General features: G+C 41.3%; 1 pseudogene across 1 annotated transcript; it reads left to right on the top strand.

The window, feature by feature from the left end:
* The first annotated feature begins 3,167 nt into the window (after positions 1-3,167).
* LOC149105858 (uncharacterized) lies at positions 3,168-13,728 on the top strand (annotated as a pseudogene). The gene is made up of 14 exons (XR_016201490.1): positions 3,168-3,327; positions 3,900-4,010; positions 4,554-4,679; positions 5,036-5,132; positions 5,356-5,574; positions 5,708-6,084; positions 6,361-6,528; positions 6,778-6,888; positions 8,937-9,053; positions 9,512-9,602; positions 9,893-10,267; positions 11,014-11,136; positions 12,338-12,571; positions 13,347-13,728. The product of XR_016201490.1 is annotated as an uncharacterized LOC149105858 (transcript).
* Positions 13,729-21,434: the final 7,706 nt, after the last annotated feature.

Below are 21,434 nucleotides of genomic sequence, written 5' to 3' on the forward strand. Positions count from 1 at the left end.
CGTAGTAAGAGCCTTTTCTTCACCAAAAAATGAATCTAAATTTATCGGTTACACTGGATTCGGTGGACAAGATTCGCTCAGCGATAAGCGAGTTGCGTGACAGCCGTAGAGAAGGCAGAAATAGAAAGGAAAACGACCGAAATCGAGGCCCAGTCGGCCCTCCTGTTAGAGCAAGAAGAGAAAAACAAGAGAGAGGAAGAAATGGCCTTCGCCCGAAAGAAACGTGAGGAAGAGGTGCGGATCGCGTGTTTACGCTTGGAGCAAGAGGCAGCCGTGGCACTGGCCAAAACGAACGCGATGGATGAGGAACTCGCTCCCACTTTTGCCAACGAATTCCAGAAACCAGATTTGCCACCCATGGATCCACCCAGCGTGTGCGAGATTTCATCGAGGCACATATAGATGAAGAAAGCACTCGAGGGACTCATCCCAACATAAATTTCAAGGAGAAGCAAACCACTGCTGAGAAGTTAAATCCTTGAGCAGCACAGCATATAAAATCAACTTTCAAATACGAACTCACCGCCCCCAAGAAGTTAGACCCTAAAGCTACAGAGTTTACTCCATTGTAAATTGAAAGCACTGTCTCACCTATGCCTCTCAAACACCTGGAATCTTTTATTCAGTTTATGGCTAGACGAGACAACCGGCCAGAAAACTACCGCGCTTGGAAAGCGTCATTTGAAAACATGGTGAGAGATGTGAACATCACTGCAAGTGAAACGTTAACCCTGTTAACCGAGAATGCCACCGGCCAGAGAGTCAAGGAGATTTGTTCAACCCCTGCGCAATGCCTATGTAGAGAATCCTGACGAGGGTTTAAAAGAGGCTTGGAAGAAATTAAGTGAGCGCTTCGGTTCGAATGCAGTTGTAGCTCAAATGCACCTTAACAAACTGACAATGTTCCCCAAGATCGAACCCAAGGATAATAAAGGCCCACAGGAACTAGGAAATTTGCTGTTCGAACTGGAATTTGCAAAGAATGATGGAGGACTCAGTGGTCTAATAGTACTTGACGAAGCGGCTTTCCTAAAACCGTTACTTGTTAAACTTCCTGATGACCTTCCTGGAAGATGACAACGTCACGCTTACCGATATAAAGTTAAGAAAGCCGCAGACTATCCTTCATTAAGTCAATTCGCTAAGTTCATCCAAGAGATATCAAGCAAACGAAACGACCGTTACTTGGCAATAGAGAACCCTGATAAGAAAAATCTTCACTCCCCAAGAATTCCCTTCAAGCCACCTTAACCTCCAAACTCAGGTGACGGCTTCACAGTGCAAAAGACGGAACTCTCTGAAAACACTCTCAGCGACCTTTTAATCATGTTGCAAAATCATTGCTGCAATCTACGGAGCGAAAAAAAGAGCAAAAGTCTTTTTCAAATAAGAAGCCGCTTACGATTTCGAGTACCAGAAAATGACAAAATTATAACGGCTTGGACAAGAAAATGCCGAAACAAATAAAGGAAAGCCGCAAGGCAAAGTTCAGCGGCCGAAGAAGCTCCAGTGCCAATTGCGACGTATATAGAAGACGAAATGGCAGCTTGCAAGGCGAACATTACCTCACCAACTACAAAGAAAAGCAGAGCTACAGTACATCATTCATTTTGAGTATGTAGGCTATTTCATAAGGGTCACAATGTTCTAGTTAAGAAACCATCATCAAATATCTTGCATAAGATGGTTCCTCTCAGCTGTTATAAACTTGCAAAGCAGACAAAGGGCATCGCCTCAACCGCGTCGTTGGATGGCAAATTCACAAACTCTAGCGACCGTAAAACTGCAGTGAGTCATATTTAAAGCTTACGCGACGGCTTTCATCCGCTTCAAATCTCGGAGCTGACTGGTCAAGCTAACACAGATTCAATTTTACGTTACAACCCCTTAAAAAACGACGAAGGATGTCAAACAAGCAGGCTGGGTTTGCATTTAGTGCTACTGCGTACATTTGAAGCGGCTCCGGCTCCACGCAAGGTTTACGAGAAATTGCGATGTCAACAGCGGGCCTGCTTCGCCATCAGCAGTCAACGCAACAATCACTTGTGATTTACAGCGAGAGCTCTCGGTTGACTGTTTACCGTGGGGCATCGTTTAACAACTCCCAAGTAAATATATCTATCAATTTGCAATATGGCACAACGGTGGGCTTTTCTGCTGCGAGAAATACATCTTGGCTAGTACTCATTATTCTTTCGAAGAACTTGAGCACTGAAAATTTAGCTGGTGTTGAAATTTTAATTTGAGTGTAAAAATATTTCTTACTTAAAACTCTTTGCTCGACGTTGTTAAATATCAGCCAGTGCTTTCTCGCTACGCTTTCTCGAGCTCGCTTCACTTCGCGATTTGTGCGATATCGGTTTCTCGCGTGAAATTTAACATGGAAATCACGAGTCGGGCAATCAATTTTCCTTACTGCAAATTGTCAATCATCTGTCAATTTAAAACATGACTTGTGCAAATGCTAACCATCAAAATATAGCGTAAAAATGCAGCAGAAAGTCTTCGAAACAAATATTTTTTAAGGGGATAAATATCTGAATACGGAATATTTCTCAATAACTGAAGAAAAACACTAAAAAGCCACCTCCCTTGAAAAGAAGTTGCCTTAAGTAGAACAATTGCCTTGTAATTCAAATAAAGAGTCCGAAAAACATAAGACTAAGCCTAAACAGAAAACTTTTCATGTCAATGCAATCGAAAAACATGAGTAAAATGTCACTATGTTGAAAATTGTTGAAATTAAACAGCGTTTTTAATTTATCAATTGAGACTAACTAAAAATATTATTTTTCCTCATCAAACGCAAATATTCCTAATGCAAAAGATCAAAACCGATTAACAATAAGCTGATTAGTAGTTTTCGGATTTAAGCGTATTGTTCCCTTTTAATTAAAATATCCTCGGCGGACTCTGATTGTGAAAATATTTACACTTTCTGCGGCGTGTAACGTGTTGCGTGACTCACTGTTAAATATTAATTTGTTATTTGAGGCATTTTGTATTTTTAAAATGCCAGAACATTTGATGGCTCAAACAAGCATTCACGCATTCTCTCATTATTGGTCATTTACATATTCGCTGATCTGTTCATGCCGTCATTCACCCAGGCATGCACTCGATTAATTTACTAATCTAACTTCTCTCGTTATTTCATTTCAGCGGTTTTCTACTCCACCAACCATATTTGTAACTGCTAGCCACCAAGTTCCCAAGAGACCTCAGGATGCCATGGCCGTGTGGGTGGAGGAGTTGCGCGTGGACAATTTCAAAATTTGTCTCAGAGAAGCAAAGATTTTCGATGGACCCCATAAAGGCATAAAGATAGTGAGTAAATTTAAATTTCGTTTTCTGTCAGTCGTCAGTCTAATGAACCATGCTCTGCCAAAGATATACACTTCATCAAAGTTGAATGAAAATCATGATGACCCCTGACTAAAGAGCAGCATTCTAAAATTTTTACATGCGTTATGATGTTACCAAATATATCAGAGGTCAACTTCCCCTGTGACGTGCCTGATCATCTTCCATTTTCAAGCTGTTCCAGATGAGTCTTTTTTGTACCAGTATGAAACATCAATCGTTGGCTTTCAAAAGAAAACAATACAAAGAAAATATGTGTTTGTTAGCTCTTTAATAAACCTCAAGCTACTTGTAGAAACCATGTGGTAGAAAGCGTTGACTGGAAGCAGTTGAATGCAAACACAAGGAGAGTTGTTTCTTTTATAGATTTTTTCCTGAAAAAAGGCTAATTATCAACTTCTTACTGGGTTTGCGTATCTTGCCGATAATTTCATGTACTCTTCTACGTTGGTTAAAACAGTCCTTAATTGTGCATGTTTTTATCTCTTTAATAATTGCCAGGTTTTATCTACAATTTCTTTCTTTTTTTTCTGCAGAATTGGATGGCGTTTACAAATCTGAGTGTTGACAATTTTACCATAACCGACAGTCTCGTGTTTACCAATACAAACTCACCATCTGATCAGGATAACTACGCTTTCTGTCAAGTAAGAATAATTATTGCCAGCCCGCGGCATTATTGTTTCTTATCTAAATCCTCTTTATAATAGGGCATCAAAAGGGCAACAACAGCAATGGTATCATAACAATGGAGGAAGTTAAAATTGACTGTTAACATGGACCTATTTGAACTGTGGGCCCACAGAATCTGTCATAAATAGTTTCTGAGACCCAATTTCATTTTCGGTGATCAATTGATCAAACATACTTTTCCTCTTGTTCAAACAGATGACCTGTAACTCATTAAAACTTCTATTTGGGTTCATTCTTGTTAATCTGTACCTCTTTTGTTTCTAGGGCTAGGGGCATTGTTTGTGTTGTATACCTATTGTTTCGTTTGGCCAATCATGAAGACCCTTGTAAACGGTGCAGGTCGGCCCTGTTCAAATCAAACCCGCTTTGATTTCAAATCTAAACATTAGAATCAGCGCATTATAAATACCAATACGAATTATTTATCAACCTTACCTCTAAAAGAGACTCGCGGAAATACAGTCGATATTAAATTATTTTTTTCTTTTACATTGTAGACAGTGAACTTCACAAAACCATTTTATGCTCGTCCTGTTGTGTTAGTGACGCCAAAACGCACTGACAACAACAACAAAGCTAACCTTTCTGGGTCACGTGGTAACGCTGTCACCGGTTGGGTTGAGGTAAGGAATACCTGTTGTGATCTTTGTGCGATTTTCGCAAACACTCAGGTAATGGCACAAATATCCCAAGTTCCTCGGGACCCATGAACTTTATATGACATTGCGTAACAACGTAAATATAACAGTTTGTATGGGAACATATACATATAACAGCTCGAGATATAGAAACAATAAAAACAATTAGGTTAACTCTTCTGTTTGTTACTTGTGTTTCTATGCTGCTTTGGGGCCGTTTCAAAGCGATTTCAGTAACTTTTAGTTTCACTTTAACTCGTTTATATGAGTTCTTTAAAACTAATCGGGTGGTATAGCAACTTGAACCAGGCCGGGTTTAATTCATCTTTGATTTTATTCAGCATACATCTACAACTGATGCGCAAGTGTGTGTGAAGAATTACAACAGCGACTCCAACAATAAAGATGTTATCACTGTCGACTACATGGTCACTGGAGGTAGGCAAAAAGATTCCATCTGGAGATAGAAAAAACACTTGGTATATTTAGCATTCTCTTTCCTGTATGCATTTTCCTCCTCTGCGATGTTGCTCATTGGAGTTATCTTTGTAAAAGCTTGCAAACCCACACTGGGAGGGCGGAAGTGTGTATAACTACCAAGCAAGTGTGTACTAAAACAACATCAGATCGTTTCGTGACAATTGTTTATATGTCTTGCCAGACTTGGATCCTTGCATCGACGTGACATGTCATTATCACTGCCTGTGTAAAGCGTTTGGACCAAATGATGCTCGCTGCGTTGCTGTTGACAGTTGTCCATCCTACCAAGAACCAGTCTGCTCATCAAATGGCACAACATACGACAATGAGTGTTTGTTTCGACAGGAAATGTGCATTCAGCGACTGAATTTCTCTGTGCAACACCCTGGTAGTTGTGAAGGTTAGAAATTGTTTTACTCTGAAATTTTTGACGATGTCGAAGAAGATGATGATGATTACGATGAAAAAACCTGGGAAGTTAATTAAAATTTTTTTTGTACTGATTTGTGTTTTGTACTGTTATTTTCTTAAAGGATTTCCTTTCCAGCGAGGTCGCCGTCACATGCCACACATTCCTTCACTCGGATATTCTCATTGTGAAGTAATTCGCCTCAAGCCTTATGCGTTTTATCCTGACAAACCACTTGAAGTCCAGATCACTGTCAATCATATTGACACCAGTGACAAGTCATATGTACATGATGCCGCTGTATCGTGGGTTGAGAATGTCAGTTATGATCGATTCACTGCGTGTGTGATGGCGGCGGGCTACAATGAGCGGAAATCAAAAGCTAACGTGACAGTTGATTGGATGGCGTACCAAGGGGCTCCAGTGGGTGGTGTTGCCGGGGAAGAACGGATATCACAATGGTGGACTGGAACGACTTGCAAATCTGTCAATTTTCCATCGGTAAGTACTTTCTCGTTTCATTTTACAACTCAAGTTCCCGAAGAATAATTTTGAATAGTTTACAGTTATCGGATTTATTTCAATGTGATATGATATCCTTTGGACTAATGGACCTAAAATGTCAGCTATCACTTAGCCATTAGAGCATTAGCCATCCCTAGATTTTCAAATCTTCGCTAATGTTAAACAGCAGTAAGGTAACAACAACAACAGTAGTAGCATGAGTAAAAGGAACATCAACAGTAACAACTTGTGTTTTGTTTGTTTTCTATGCAGGGAAAGTTTTCAGTGATACCTTCAGTGTTTGTTACCGCAGCGCACTATCGTGCAGGACTCAAGCGTGACGCTGCCAGTGTGTGGACTGAAGACGTCACGCAATCCTCGTTTAAAGTTTGTTTGAGAGAGCTTCAGAACTACGCAGGATCTCACGACGATGTTTATACTGTAAGTGTCTACACCTTTCTTTTATGCACGAAACATAAGGTACTGAGAGATCTTTGCCACTTACTTTAGCCTCTTAACACTGGTCTTTAGCATTGGTAGCTAAGTCTCTAGCATACTTTAACATCGGCACATATTAAGATGAAATAGAATCTTGATTTAGACGTTTGCTCATGGTTATCTCACTTAATTTTTCGAAAAAATGCTATTTCTCAATTTTCTAGTTAACATTTATTTATTTTTGTCGTTTAGAAATGGTTGGCATTTTGTTCTCTCCGCAAGCCTCTTTTTACAGAACATGATTCAGTCTATTTTGCTAACGCTCAACATCCACCTGCAGATTACAACAATGCCTATTGCAAGGTTGGTATCTTTTTCGTCTTACGTATACTAGAGAGCTTGCCTAGAATTACTTTTCTAAAAATTTCAAGAATTAGTGTACAGATCCTACAGAACACTCACTCACTCACCCTCAGTGGGCCTATGAGGACTCTTGGGGCCGGCCAGAAGATCACGCCACCCATCCCGATCTGAGGCAGCTCCCCATGTATGCCATCCCAACTTGTTCCTTTTTCTCTTCACGGTTCTTCTTCACGTCTCCCTCGCTCGACCTCGCTTCCTCTTACCTTGAGGTGCCCACGTCAACGCAGTCCTCGAGATGTTGTCAGGACTTTTCCTCAATACATGCCCTAACCATCGCCATCTTCTCACTCGTATAAGGACTGACACCGGCGTACTCCCTGTGGCTTCGTACAGCTCTTCGATACTCAAATGGCTGGGCCAGAATCTCCTCAGCACTCTCCTAAGGCATGTGCGCTGATACACATCCAGTTTGTTGAGATCAGTTGCTGTCATCCTCCACATTTTGGCTCCATACAACAGCACGGACATGACGTTCGAGCTCAGGATGCGCAACTTGGTCTTTTGGCTGAATCTGCCTGACCTCTAGATGTTCTGAAGTCTGGTGAATGCAGTTCTCACTAGTGCTAGTAGCCTCTTGACGTCTGCTTCTGCGACGCCAAGTTTGTCGAGTACTGAACCTAGGTACACGAAGGATTCCACATCTTCCACCTCCTCACCTTCTATCTTGATGTAGTCCGTGTATCTGTGGTTCATCCTAAGCGTCTTTGTTTTGCGCGGGTTGATCTTAAGCCCAACAATGCCGGCGGTGGCTGCTAGCCTATCGGTCTTCTCCCGGAGATCAGCAAATCTGCTTGAGATTAGAGCAACATCATCACCATAGTCCAGGTCTTCTAGGACTGATGTGAATTTCCGTCTCAAGCCGCGTCTCCTAACATTTGTGCGCCACATGACCCAGTCCATGATCAAGACAAAGATGAAGCCAGACAACACACACACTTGCTGCACGCCACTTTTCACTTCGAACCAGCTAGAATACCTTCCGCCTTCTGTGACGCAGCTTGAGTTTTGATGATATATTGCCTGAAAAGTCCTGATAAAGATGTCAGGGATGCCATACTGCCCCATAATATCCCAAAGTCCCTCTCTGATAATGCAGTCGAAAGCCTTCGAAATGTCAACGAAGTTAATGTACACTGGTGCTTGCCATTCCTGGTACTGCTCAAGGATGTTCCGAAGAGCAAAGATTTGCTCAGAGGTTCCCCTTCCAGATCGAAATCCTGCCTGCTCCTGCCTAATCATCTCGTCTACGCCGCTTTTCAATCTGTCAATGACGACCCTGCATAGGATTTTGCTTTGTACGGAGAGTACGGATATACCGCGATAGTTACCACACTGAGTGAGGTCACCCTTCTTCAGCACTTTCACTATGAGTGACTTCTTCCAGTCTGGTACACATTGTTTTTTCCAGATATCGTTAATAAGTAAGTGGAGTTGTTTCACAGCATCCTTCTTGGAACACTTGAGCAATTCGGCACTGATGCCATCAATCCCTGGACTCTTGCCATTCTTCAGACGGTGGATCGCTCTCTTAATTTCAGCAACTGAGATGTCACCAGTATCGATGCTTGTGATGACCCCAGGTGCTTGATCGATCACTGGCAGGGGTTGTCAGGTCGTTGTACATTCAAAACTTCCTCAAAATGTTCCCTCCACCTTTCTAAGACTTCGTCTTCACTTGCAAGCCGCTTGCCCTTTTTATCTTTGATGGTAGTCACATTCCTTCCTTGTCCAGCTATCTTTCTAGTGAGCTGGTACAGGTCACCACTGCAGTTGTTTCTGGCTGCTGTCTCAGCTTCCTCTGCTAAGTCGTTCAGCCATCTCCACTTGTCTGCCCGGGCGCTGGCTTTCACCTCCTTGTCCTTCATAATTAATCCTACAGAACAGCGTCAATTTAAACAATACTCACTCAGTAGATTATTGCAAAATTCAGTTTGCTAGTGGTCAAAGTTGAATAACACCCCGTTTACTTAATGAGAGTTTTTCTTTAGGATATCCACTTTACTGAAAAGTACAACAACACCCCGAATGTGTTCGTTTCCGCGAACCATTCGTCTAGCGGTGGAAATCGACAGCCAGTACACAATGGAATAACTGCTTGGGTGGAGGTAATTCTGTTTCTTCGCTTCTTTAGGCATTTCCATAGCAACTGCATTTTTGACACGCCAGTCGAACTAAGTCTCGTCTATTTGAAAGAGTTCTTGGTTTCTTCCAATTTTCTTAAAAGTCAATGCAGAATTAGTATCGTACCCTTTTACATCCGTTATTTTCCATCAAATTGAATACCGGGAAAATCGTGAAATACAAGATGGCGTCTCAAAGACAGCCAAAGTCAAAATCGACAAAAACATTTCCTGTTGTACAGAAAGTTGAGGGATACCTACTAGATGCAAATGATATGTTATTGATATGTCTTACTAGAACGAAAACCCAAGGGAGGTATGAGTTTGCTTTTTTCTTCCGAAGATTAAATAATATTTCAGAATATCACCGTGAGCGTTGTGAAAATTATCTTTTCGACTTCAGTTCAGAAGACCACTGATTATTTTCGTTCTATTTTTTGCAGTACATCAATACGACCGGTGTGCGAGTTTGTTTAAAAGAGTTGTACGACACAAAGTATGATCCACTGTCTATCTCATACACTGTCCTTTCAGGTACGGAAAAAATAATTCATCGTTAATTTTACTAATGTCTAGATCAGTAGTTTAGCTCATTTAGTATTCATATTTTAGTAACTTCTGTCTCTTACGCTGTTAAAAATAAGATCTTAGCAGCCTATTCTTGAATTTGATGGTCAGAAGTAAATTTCAGTCAGGAGTAAAAATGCCAGAACATGTGAGGGCTTTGCAGAAACATGACAAGCAACGATTTCCTTTAAAGCACTCAAGACATTCTTAATGATTTCTCTTACTTTTTATGGAGTTATTTTTGTTTACATCTACAGACATTTGCCAGCCAGGATGGACTTACTTTGGTGGTTATTGCTACTTTTCAAGCCCCGCATGCGCCACGTGGTTGACTGCTGAGTCAAACTGCTCTGAGATGAACTCTGATCTGGTTACAGTGCACAACCAGGAGGAAAACGTATTTATTCAGCACCGTCATGCTGGCGATAGATCATGGATAGGGCTGAATGACCGCAGTGTTGAAGGCTCTTTTGTGTGGACAAACAAAGAAATTAGCAGTTTTAGGTTCTGGGCTCCAAAACAACCAAACAACTGGAACAACGAAGACTGTGTGCACACTCTTGGCGTGAGGCATGGATACACTTGGAATGACGTGCCATGCGATAACTGCTTCAATTTTACTTGTTTTACAGGTGATAAATCTCTACAAAAAAAAATTATTGTAGGATCATCTTGCGCACCCAAACGGGATCTATAGTTAATTCTCAAAATAATTCGTTTTAATATTATTTATTTGATATCTATTTCAATTTTGTTTTCAAATGTAATTTTTGCAGACCTGGAGGAGTGCATTACCAGCACTCACAATTGTGACGTGAATGCAGATTGTGTGAATACCGTGGGCTCATATTCCTGTAAGTGTAGAGCGGGATATACCGAAGACGGACAAACTTGTAATGGTAAGAAACAAACAAACAAACAAACAACTTCTGCCCCCCCCCCCCCCCCCGTCCGCCAGTTTAAAAAAATAGAGATGAATAAATCTGATGTTGATTGTGAATGTAATGACGCACACTTTATTTTCAACAACCATGAAATTTGTCCTCCATTGACGGGTTAAGAAAAACTGTAACCAACCGCTCTTGTGCAATGAGAATACTGATAGGGAAGAGTTCAACCCTGTAATAACTGTAAATTATTTAAACAATTTCGAAGCCGGCGCCAGTGGCTTAGAACCTTGGTAATATCAATTGTTCAAAAGCTAAGAATAAACAGAGATTGTGGAAAGTAAAATAAATCTATCATGTTCATTAAAAGATACTGTCCTTACCGTAAACTTTCGACGGACTATCCTCAAGCTGTTTGCTTCTTTGGTGAAATGGTCAAACTAACGACAACTCAACATTTATCCATAGTTACTCCTTTAATCTTGTTTCAGACATAGACGAGTGCTCTTCAAACTCTCATAGCTGTGATGTGAATGCAGTTTGTAACAATACTCGTGGATCTTACACTTGCGCGTGTAAACTTGGATATTCAGGCGATGGCAAAAATTGCACTGGTAAGTTGTTTTCACTTAACAAGAACTACAAAGTTATCAGTTGAAAACAAGAACAACAACAACACTGCGAAATGAGTTCAGACGTATTATCACAAAGTAGTACTTACATCAATACGCACAAGAACACCTTACTCAAGAACATATAGAGCACTTTTGGTGAACATGTTCAACATAATTTATGTTTGTTTACTAACTTTGCCGTGTTTCTCATTCCCCCAGTCATCGATGAGTGCGTCAGCGGTGTACACGACTGCCACCGTTTAGCTTCATGTACAAACACTGTAGGATCCTACACATGTACGTGTAACCATCCGTACGTAGGAGATGGGAAAACATGCACCCACTTCGCGGCAGGTTAGTATTTTACATTAACTGTATTTAAATTCAGGCTGAAGAAGTTAGAATTAAGCTCAAATTGTCCACCAAACATGATGTCTAAAAAGCAATCAAAAACCTCAGACTTCGTCAAACCCAACAAACTACTTTCTTTTGTAAAACTGTTTTCAAGAAAAGCAATACGCCAAACTAATTAAGGAACCAATCAGAATTCTCCTTTCCATCTTGGATCAGTTTGCCATATTGGAAGGACTTCTGAAAATAAAAAAAAGGACACGACGTAGTAATGTTGTTTGCTATCTCCTCGCTACTACGGCACGCTTTGACATTAACAACACTTAGAAAGGACAGGGGTGGGGTGTGGAGCTAAAAGAGCCCACGTGGACTTAAACAATTAAAAACACTTTTCAAAATTTCAATATTTACAAAAGCTGTCAAATTTCGTGACTTTATCTGCCGCTGGTTTTTCCATTGAGAATTCTGACGTCGGCGCGGAGCGTTGGTAATGATATTACGTTTTCCTGATAAATACTCTCCGAATATTTTCCTGTTCAGGATTTAAAATCATCTATTAAGAGTATTGATCACTGCGACCCAAAATTTAAAACGAGATATTCCAGGAAAAAAAAAATTAAGTTGCACGGTGGAATATAACCACCACATATAAAATATCTTTCCGAACAAACAGTGCATCCAGTTTAGTTAGCGTCACATTTTAGGGTCCAAGCAATGATGGTCATCTTATAACTGGTGAAGATGGCAGTGATATTTATTCTTAGCAAAACCAACTTTCAACATAGTCCACCAAAACAAGTGCTAAGTACAAAATTGATCCAAAGAACGTTCTTATATGTTATTTTTGCAGCGGGTCTTAAATATTCCAGAATTGTGGGAAACAGCCAGAATTTTTTGACATGGCTGGATAAATGGTTGAAGCCTGTGACTCGCCAATCCTCTTACTGGAATCGCTGTTACCGGGCAACTGTAAATGGCTGGTCTTCCTCTACCTTCCATTCAAACTGTGACGGCAAAGGTCCAACTGTCACAATCATCCGTGTTGGAAAATATATTTTTGGAGGATACACAAGTCTCTCGTGGAGTAAGTGACATGATCAATTTCATCTTATCACAGACAACCCAAGCGCAAGCTGAGAGTCAGCCGTGATCATATTTCGCAGTAGCGATCACGGAGAAATATGGGAAACGAGTTTTAAAAAGAATTGAAAAAAGAAATATTTACAATATGATGTGGGATAGTTAAGTGCTAGAGAAAATTCTTAACAAAATGCCTTATCTTACTTCCATGGTGTATTACTTGCTGTGTTTACGTGCCTCTTTTCTGATTCGTGACGGTTTTAGAGAGATATCGGGATGGAAGAACTTTATAGGAAGCGGTACAACCGCTTCGAATCATTAAGCAAGGAAACAAAAAAGGCAAATAAGTCAATGATATTAAGAATTTTCTGGATTACTCATCGAGACAAACAGGCCGATAGAAACACCTGCATTTTTATATGGCATGGTGTTCCTGGCTAACTGACAGCTTTAAAGCTCGATATTAATTTTATGAAATTTATAAAACAGGGCGTGGAGATCATGTTCAGTCTGGAACTGGGGCAGCTGTTTCCAGTCTCGCACCGGGCTTGCTTACCCCAGAATTGAAATTATTAAAAACTTAGGAGACAATTAACATAAAGGAACCCGAGAACTTAAGATTAGCACTACAAGAAATAATGCCAAGCCAGGAATAACAGTCAAATTTTGCGGGCCAATCAAATTAACGTTGTCGGTAATGCGTCGTTACTAAACTGTCCAAAGTGTCAGTAAACATAATTGATGTTGGACTTTTTTTTCCATTGTGTATTTCAAATTAGGTTACAGTTGTTCATGGCACTACGATTCAGCAGCCTTTCTCTTCTCATTGGTTAACAAGCCTGGTTGGCAGCCACTAAAGCTGGATCAAACAGGACAGAATAGTTATCGGAGAAGATATTCCATCTACAGCTGCTCTTCCTATGGACCAACATTTGGAGGAGGACACGATATTTACATTGCCAACAACGCTGCATCAAACACCAACTCATACGCCTATAACCTTGGACACACCTACAGCCGCCACCTGGCAACAGCTATGGATCCTCCTTTGCTCAATCATTCCTGGCGGGTAGTGGCAATTTCCGACCTGACGAAGTCGAAGTCTTCTATGAAACTACCTGAAGAAATCGCGGTGCTTGCAGTCTTAGTTTTTTACACACACCCTGTACAGAGCAACTAAACCTTTGCAATTATTCAAGTATATATAGAAACTGTTGGTAAATTATAGAAGCGCAATATAATCAGAAAATTTCAATATCGCCGATGATATGTCAATCAATAGGTTAGTACAAAATTGAGTAGTCACGTATCCTTAGTCGAAGATAAACAGTTTACTTTGAGCGGCTTACTTGTTTGGTAATTGCCATTAAAGGATAGTTTCATGGCTCCATGTTATAACAAGCTCTAACGGTAGCCGAGCTACTGACTTCTGCGAGAACTGAATTTCCTTTCAGACTTTCCCCTCAGTCACAGTAACACGGTGATAGCAGTAATGTTTCTCATTAGAATTTCTTACTCTATGTTTTAATTAATACCTTTATTGTTTATCCACCAATCGAATAAAAGTAGATAACGTGTGTGTGTGTCCAGAGTAAGACCTTAGCCGCCGAATGAAAAAATTTAACGTTTAACTGACTAAACTGAATTCGAAGTTTTGCTTGATAAATCCGCTGACATCTTGATAAAATTTGGGCATCAGTCTTTCTGGTTTCACAAATTATAGTCTGTAGTTGCTGAACTACATGTGGCTCAGTAAAAAAAATGAACAAGGTAGTAGTTTATAGTCACGCTACAACTTGTACACGCACTGAACCGTGAAATTATCCCTTAAGAAGGAGAATCTTGATGCTGAGTTTCAATTGATTGAATTCCACGAACATCATACCAGGATAAGTTGCAAGTTACAGGATTCCAGCTGGTTTTGATTTCTTATCTTATTCAAGTAAAGGGGATTTAGAAAAAGGATATTGAGAAAGTATGATAGAGTATGCATTTTTTTGTTGTTTTTTTTTTTTTATTTGTAGTAATTATGAATTGTCTTTTGAGAGTGCTAACGTAGAAAATAAATACGTGTCAGGCACACCGTTATAAAAGCTTGTAACAATAAAATAGAGCAGGGTGAAAATAACGCGTTGTTTTGTGTTTGTGTTCGTTCTTATCTAGGCGAAAAGAAATCTTTTTTATCACTGTTATTGAGAATTGTCAAGGTCTAATTGCCTCCGCTAAACCTGCCTTTAGGGAAATCATGGTAGTCGTATCTAATTGCCTCTGTGAAACCCGCCTTTAGGGAAATCGTAGTAGTTGTATTTAAAGTTTGCAATGAAGTCTTGAACTTGTTTCGGTACAACATATGGAAACAACTCTTCAGACGGTGATCAGAGTGATCACTGTGTCAACAATCGCTGAGATAGACCTCAATTCTATCTCAGCGATCGTAGCGTGACGGTTGGCCATGTAATTTATCACCAAGTGTCCTTAACTTTTATAGCAAGTAAAAGTTTAAAACTTTCTTTTATTTTAAATTTTGCATCAAAACTTGCCTACGACTTAACAACGATTTCAAGTTGACTTGTTTAGCTCTCGACGTCGTGCGTCAGAAATTTAAAGCCGTTAACAAATGAAAGTGATGTTAACAACTACCACAAAAGGCTTTTCTTGGCGTCATGACACTCAACTTTGGACACTGTCGCCTTCCACGGGAGGAAACCGCTCGTACGAGCTTACTTGCCGTCGATTTAAAAACAACAACAACAACAATAAAACGATCGACAGCAAGCGGGGTTATAGCACGAGCAATGACGAACAGAAGACAACGAAAATTCGGTAAAGAAAAGCAACCGGATCTTATTACAAAAGATCTTGGAGAAATATAAATAGCCTGCTTAACAGTTCGCCCGGGCAGGATGTCGTGAGAAGAACTGCCTTAGCTTACCGGGAAATGCTCGAAGATTCTCTTTGCCCAATTAATAACAGTTCAAAATTCAATTGAGACATAATAACCAAAAGCCTTCTGGTTCGGTCTATGCTTTATCATATCGCTGAACACGCGTTACAGCGAGCAAATGATTTCTCTAGTAAGTCGATCCCTTGTCACTTTGTTATCGAGGTTTCAATCAAGTTAAAAATTACATGTGTTCGTAAGCTAAACAACTCCTTAAACTATGCAGTCGACGTCATAAAGTGCTTTCTTTTCTTTCACTGAGCTTCGAAAATATGTGCTCTATTTCTGGCTTTTAAAATAAGTAATGTCTTCCAAAATGTATCTCTATCACTTCACGAGAGACTGTTGTCTGCAACTGCGACTACTATTTTTATATTTTCTCAGAAAACTGTCCATAAATGGGCATTCTTAGGTCAAAGACTGTTCTATCACAGCGTGTCTGTTATTCTTTAGGCTGCAATAATACTAAGAGGATTTCGGATCAATTTTGGAACGTTTCAATATCTTTTCAGGGTGCCAATCTCAGAGTGATTTTACTTAACCCGTAAAACAGTTGCTATAAAATTAGATCATACTATTAGATTATAATTTCCTAGTTTTCTAGCGTTAATTTTGACTTTTTGGACTGAATATTAGCTATATTTCACGGGTTAAATAAAATCACTCTAGCAAGAAAAATGTCAAAGAATTGAATTAAAATGCGTGACGATAAAAAATGCAGCAATGCAAGCTGATTAAAGGGGCGAGCGCTCATGGCACGGGTACAAAATTTAAAGAGCTTCTAAAAAAAAAAAATACGGCCTAACCTAGAGCATGATTTTAATCATTCATGAACTGACAAACTATAAAACTGCGAGAAAGAAGAAAATAGAAAACCGTTCTTTTCTACCCCCTTAAACACTTCCCCAATACTATGTTAACTAGTCTACGTGAGTGCCTAGTGCATCATCAAAATGCAACAAGCTAAGATAACCACAATTAATTAATAAACACGGTGGAATTTCATCGGACACCAGCCTAAAAGTAGAGGCTTCCTGATTGTCTCAGATCCATACAAACACTCAATCTTTAACCTTGCATAAGTTCTCTCGTCACAGCTCAATTATTTAGTGGCCCCATCAGGAGTACCCAACGACACTTTAACTGGAAATTTAATATGTGACTTCCCAAGCACTGATTCTGTGCTCCCACGTCAATTACCATTAATAATTAACTTTCCTGGGAAAAAAATATCCGCTCTTCACTGCTAGCAAGATCGACTTTATTTCATAAAACTCCCAGCCAGACATAATGAAAATTTTGAATACCGAGCTAGAAGAATGGCAATTAGCCAAGTAGCTGTTACACTCTACTCAATCTCGCACAGGAACTACTACAAAACTACAATGACAACACGTTTTCTCATCGATCCTCGTTTTGTTTTCATTCTCTCCAACGCGTGGGATTTTCGATCCCATAATAATAAGTAACCTGGGGCTGGGCCCAGTCCCTCACGTTCTACTTGTAACACACTCCCCTCCAACAGAAATGTCGTCCCGACATTATAACAGGAAATACAAAACCAAAAAGAACAATGGTTAGGAGGGAACGTCAGTTCTCATCATGTTTCAAACTGAATACTTATTGTGGCAGTTCCATTATCCGCAGGTTTTGTCTTTAACAGTTGGTAACTAGAGGGAAAATCCAACACAAATTTCGCTTATGAGTTAAGTCACAGAAGGCGAGCAACAGGTCTGCTTGTCCATGGTTAATACTCGGAGTAATCAGTTGTGACTTCAGGAATGTTCATTACTGGTTTGTCCATATGGGCTGTGGTATATACTGCAGCTGTGGAATAAATGGGATGTGCGGGGTGCAGTGAACACACCGGCAGTGAGGTACAAGCCAGTTGGCCATGACTTGGTAGGGAAGTATCACCTGAGGGCATTGAATTGCGTTTACTACTGGGTTTAAACGTTGGTACTCGGGTACCCCCATCTGACTGTAAGTCAGAATCCGAGGGGGTCGTCTCTCCCTTCTAGGTCGCGTAGCTCCCTCTAGGTGTTCCTCTGAATCTGAATTGTCACTTTCCTCAGGGGCCATATCAGTCACATCTAGAACGAATGAATTTGGCACTGATGAGTCACCAGTGTCCACTTGTGGGTCCGGTTGGTCCCTAGTATCTGACATAGTGGCACAATCTTCATTATCACAGTGGTCCTGTGGGTCCATAGGAGGGGTGTCTACTTCCGCCGGAAAGGCTATTTCATGGCTGACTGGAGAGGACAGTGTGTTCATCTCATACTCATCATCGGAACTCTCTCCAATGTCTTCAGGCTGAGGTGGCACTCTAGGTCTTAGTTGGGTGGTCTTGGATGATGCTCTCGTTGGTTTAGGCAGTGGTAAAGCATCACAAGGAAGTAGCAAGTTACGGTGTAATACTCGTTGTTTCCCACGGCCAAGTTCTGGCTTTACTCGATAGACTGGACTATCAGATATGCGTTCCTCAACTACATAAATTTGCTCTTCCCAGTGTGAACGGAGCTTTCCAGGTCCTCCCCTTTCTGAAAGGTTTCTAACAAGTACGCGGTCGCCGGGGAGTAGGACTGCTGCGGAAGCCTTCTTGTCGTAATACACTTTACTCCTGGCTGACGATTTCTGGGTGTTCCTAGATGCTAGGTCGTAGGCCCGTCTCATATCTGCTTGCCACGTCTTTACATAGTCCTGGTAATCACCCTGTTGAAGGTCGTTGTCTAGGTCAAACAGCAAATCAACTGGTAGTCGTGGGGAACGGCCAAACATCAGGTAAAATGGCGAGAACCCAGTCGTTTCGTGTCTTGTGCAGTTGTACGCATGTATAAGCTTGTTTAAGGAATCTTTCCAGTTCGATTTCTTTTCCTCCGGGAGGGTCCTTAGCATCGAGAGTAACGTTCGGTTCATGCGTTCTACCTGGCCATTGCCCTGTGGGTGGTATGGAGTGGTTCGCGAGCTGGCAACTCCACTGAGACGTTCTAGGTTGTGGAACAATTTGTTTTCAAACTCACCACCTTGGTCGTGATGTATTCGTGCTGGGAAACCGAACCTTGGGATAAACTCATTGTAGATCTTCTCAGCAGCAGTGCGGGCCGTCTTGTTGCGCGTTGCATAGGCTTGGGCATATTTGGTAAAGTTATCAACAATCAGCAGTACATATTCATATCCACCTTTGCTCTTGTCCAGATGCAGAAAATCAATGGAAACTACTTCAAAGGGTGCTGATGTCATCAGGTGCATCATAGGTGCTTTCGTGACTGTGTTTGGTTTCTTCTGTTTGATGCATCTGCAACGTTGTGTCACAAAATACTCTATGTCACAGTACATATGTGGCCAGTAGAAGCGGGACCTTGTAAGTTCTGCGACTCTCTCCACTCCAAGGTGTCCCATCTCTGTGTGTAGTTCTTTAAGTACCACTGGGATGAAGTTGTGTGGCAGAACTAATTGTATCTTAGAGCTTGTTCTTCGTCGCAGGATACCATGTTCATCAACTTCCAGTTTCTTCCATTCTCTCATAAGGTTGGTAACTCCATGGGGTTCATTCTTCAGTTGGCCACCACCCGGTTTGATCCCGTGTGTCTTGTAGTAAAGCACGCGGCATATAGCACTATCCGAGTGCTGTGCCTCCTTGATTTCACTAGGGCTGAAGGGTTTTAGATTCAGATCCTTTAATGTCGGTTCAGGAGTTGTAAAGTCTGCGGCAATTGCCGTAACCCATGGGATTGTGCCTTTTGCCTGTTCCCTAACTGCTTCCACGGTTGCTTCAAGGACATCTTTGGGTACTTCCTCTGTACAATCGCTCATATACTTGTCTATGTCCAATGGGATTCTTGACAGAACATCCGCGTCAACATTAGTCTTGCCCGGTCGGTACTTGATTGTAAAGTTATAATCCGCTAACTCGGCCACCCACCGATGCCCCGTGGCATTCAACTTTGCTGATGACATCACATACGTTAACGGGTTATTGTCAGTGAAAATAGCGAAGGATGGAGCATAGAATAAGTAATCCCTGAATTTGTCAGTAATTGCTCACTTTAGGGCCAAGAATTCTAACTTTCCTGAGTGCAAGTGGTAGTTCCGTTCCGCGGGCGTCAATGTCCTTGAGCCATAGCCAACAACTCTCAATTTCCCCCCTTGTTCTTGGTAGAACACCGCCCCAAGTCCTTCGCTTGAGGCATCCGTGTGCAGTACAAATGGTCGTTCAAAGTCAGGGTAAGCCATTACCCCTGGCTGCATAAGAAGTTCAATTAGGAAGTTTAATCGCTCTTGGTGTCTTTCATTCCACGGGATTTTGTAATTTGATGACGATTGTCCTTTCGATGTCGGCAACTTCCACTTGGGGTGCTCTTTCTGTCCTTTAGCTCTGCTGGGCTGGTCACTGCATTCTTTAACTGAAAGTAGGTCATAAAGGGGTTTGGCTAATCTGGAGAAGTCGCGAATATATTGGCGGTAATAGCTTATGAAACCCAGGAGTTTGCGCAATTCACCAACAGTTCTTGGTTTAGTTTCCTTAAGGGCTGCCACTGCTGCAACGTCTGCTGAGTCCATCGTGTAGCCATCTGCTGAGACTATTCTGCCTAAGTAACGAACACGGGGCTTAAACAACTCACATTTCTTTGGCTTCAGCTTGATACCATACTCCTGCAAACGTTTAAGTACCTTTCGCACATTGTCTACATGTTCAGAAAATGTTCTACTGTACACCAGGACATCATCAAGATATGGAATACATATTTCATCGCGGAGACCTTCTAGGCATTGGTAACTGAAGTGGCCGACATCACCACAGTTGAAACAATGGTTGCAACGGAAACCCCTTCCTTGTCTTTCACAATTCCAGCACCCTCTAGGGCGAACCCTCCCTTGCTCTACAGGGTTGTACTGTGGGTGAGGGCTAGCGCGGCTTTGTTGTTCCATGCCCGCCCGGATAGCAGCCAATTCCGCTTTCAACTCTCTAACTTCAGTAAGAAGGTTAACTTTTGGTGGCTTTTCTGGGGTTTTACCTTCAACTGAGGCATGGCTGTCGTCATGGGTGGCCAATTGAGCAACAAGCTGTGTGGGGGTTCGGTTTGTGAGCTGGTCATGACGGGAACCAAGCTTCTGCATTCTTTCTGTTTCATTACTAACTGCTGCATTCAATTTCTCAAAAAGTTCTTCATCTTCCACTTGGGTGTTTTGCAGGCATGGTTTTATCTCCATTTTAATGTTATCATTCCGTAACCCAGTTAATAATGAATGCAGAAACATGCACTGTACCAGCTTTGGGTCATACTTCAAATCAGATCCTGCTTCTTGAGATGCAAACAGTACTTTCTGCTTTAGATCAAGGAGGCGAACAAGAAAGTCCTGAGGGGTCTCCCCAGCTTCCTGTACTGCCGAACTGAGCAGCTGATACATTTCCGTAGCCCCTCTTTCTTGGTAATGTGACCGGAGTATTTTACGTAATCTGGCAAAATCTAGATCGGGCTTACCTTCCAAGTAGCTCCTCAATCTAAGGCCTGGATTGATGGCTCGAATAACGGCCTCGACAATTTCTTCTTCTTTATAGCCCCGTTTCAATCCAGCGTTAATTTGGTGAGCAAGACTGGTAAAGCTCAAGCGATCTTTCTGACGTGAATCTCCAATCTGTCCCGATATTTTAAATTCCTTCCTGAACGGTGGAATCGCTGTGGTTTCTTTAGGTGTAACTGCATTTGTGCTTGACTTGACAGCAGACTTCTGATCCACATGTTCTGTTTTCACACCACCCTCTTGTTCACTCTTCGCGTCCTTCGTTGCCGGTTTCTTTTCTTTAATTGTTTCTCTGAGATTCGTTAGTGCTTCAGTTCCGAGTTCTTCGGCGTCTAAATATTTCGTTAGGATTTGTATTAACGCCAGACGTCCCGTATCCGTCTCTTTAACTTCGATATGT

Source organism: Orbicella faveolata, unplaced genomic scaffold (genome assembly GCF_042242905.1).
Source record: "Orbicella faveolata isolate gen_17 unplaced genomic scaffold, um_ofav_v1 contig_34, whole genome shotgun sequence".
In the NCBI taxonomy this organism is placed as follows: Eukaryota; Metazoa; Cnidaria; class Anthozoa; order Scleractinia; family Merulinidae; genus Orbicella; species Orbicella faveolata.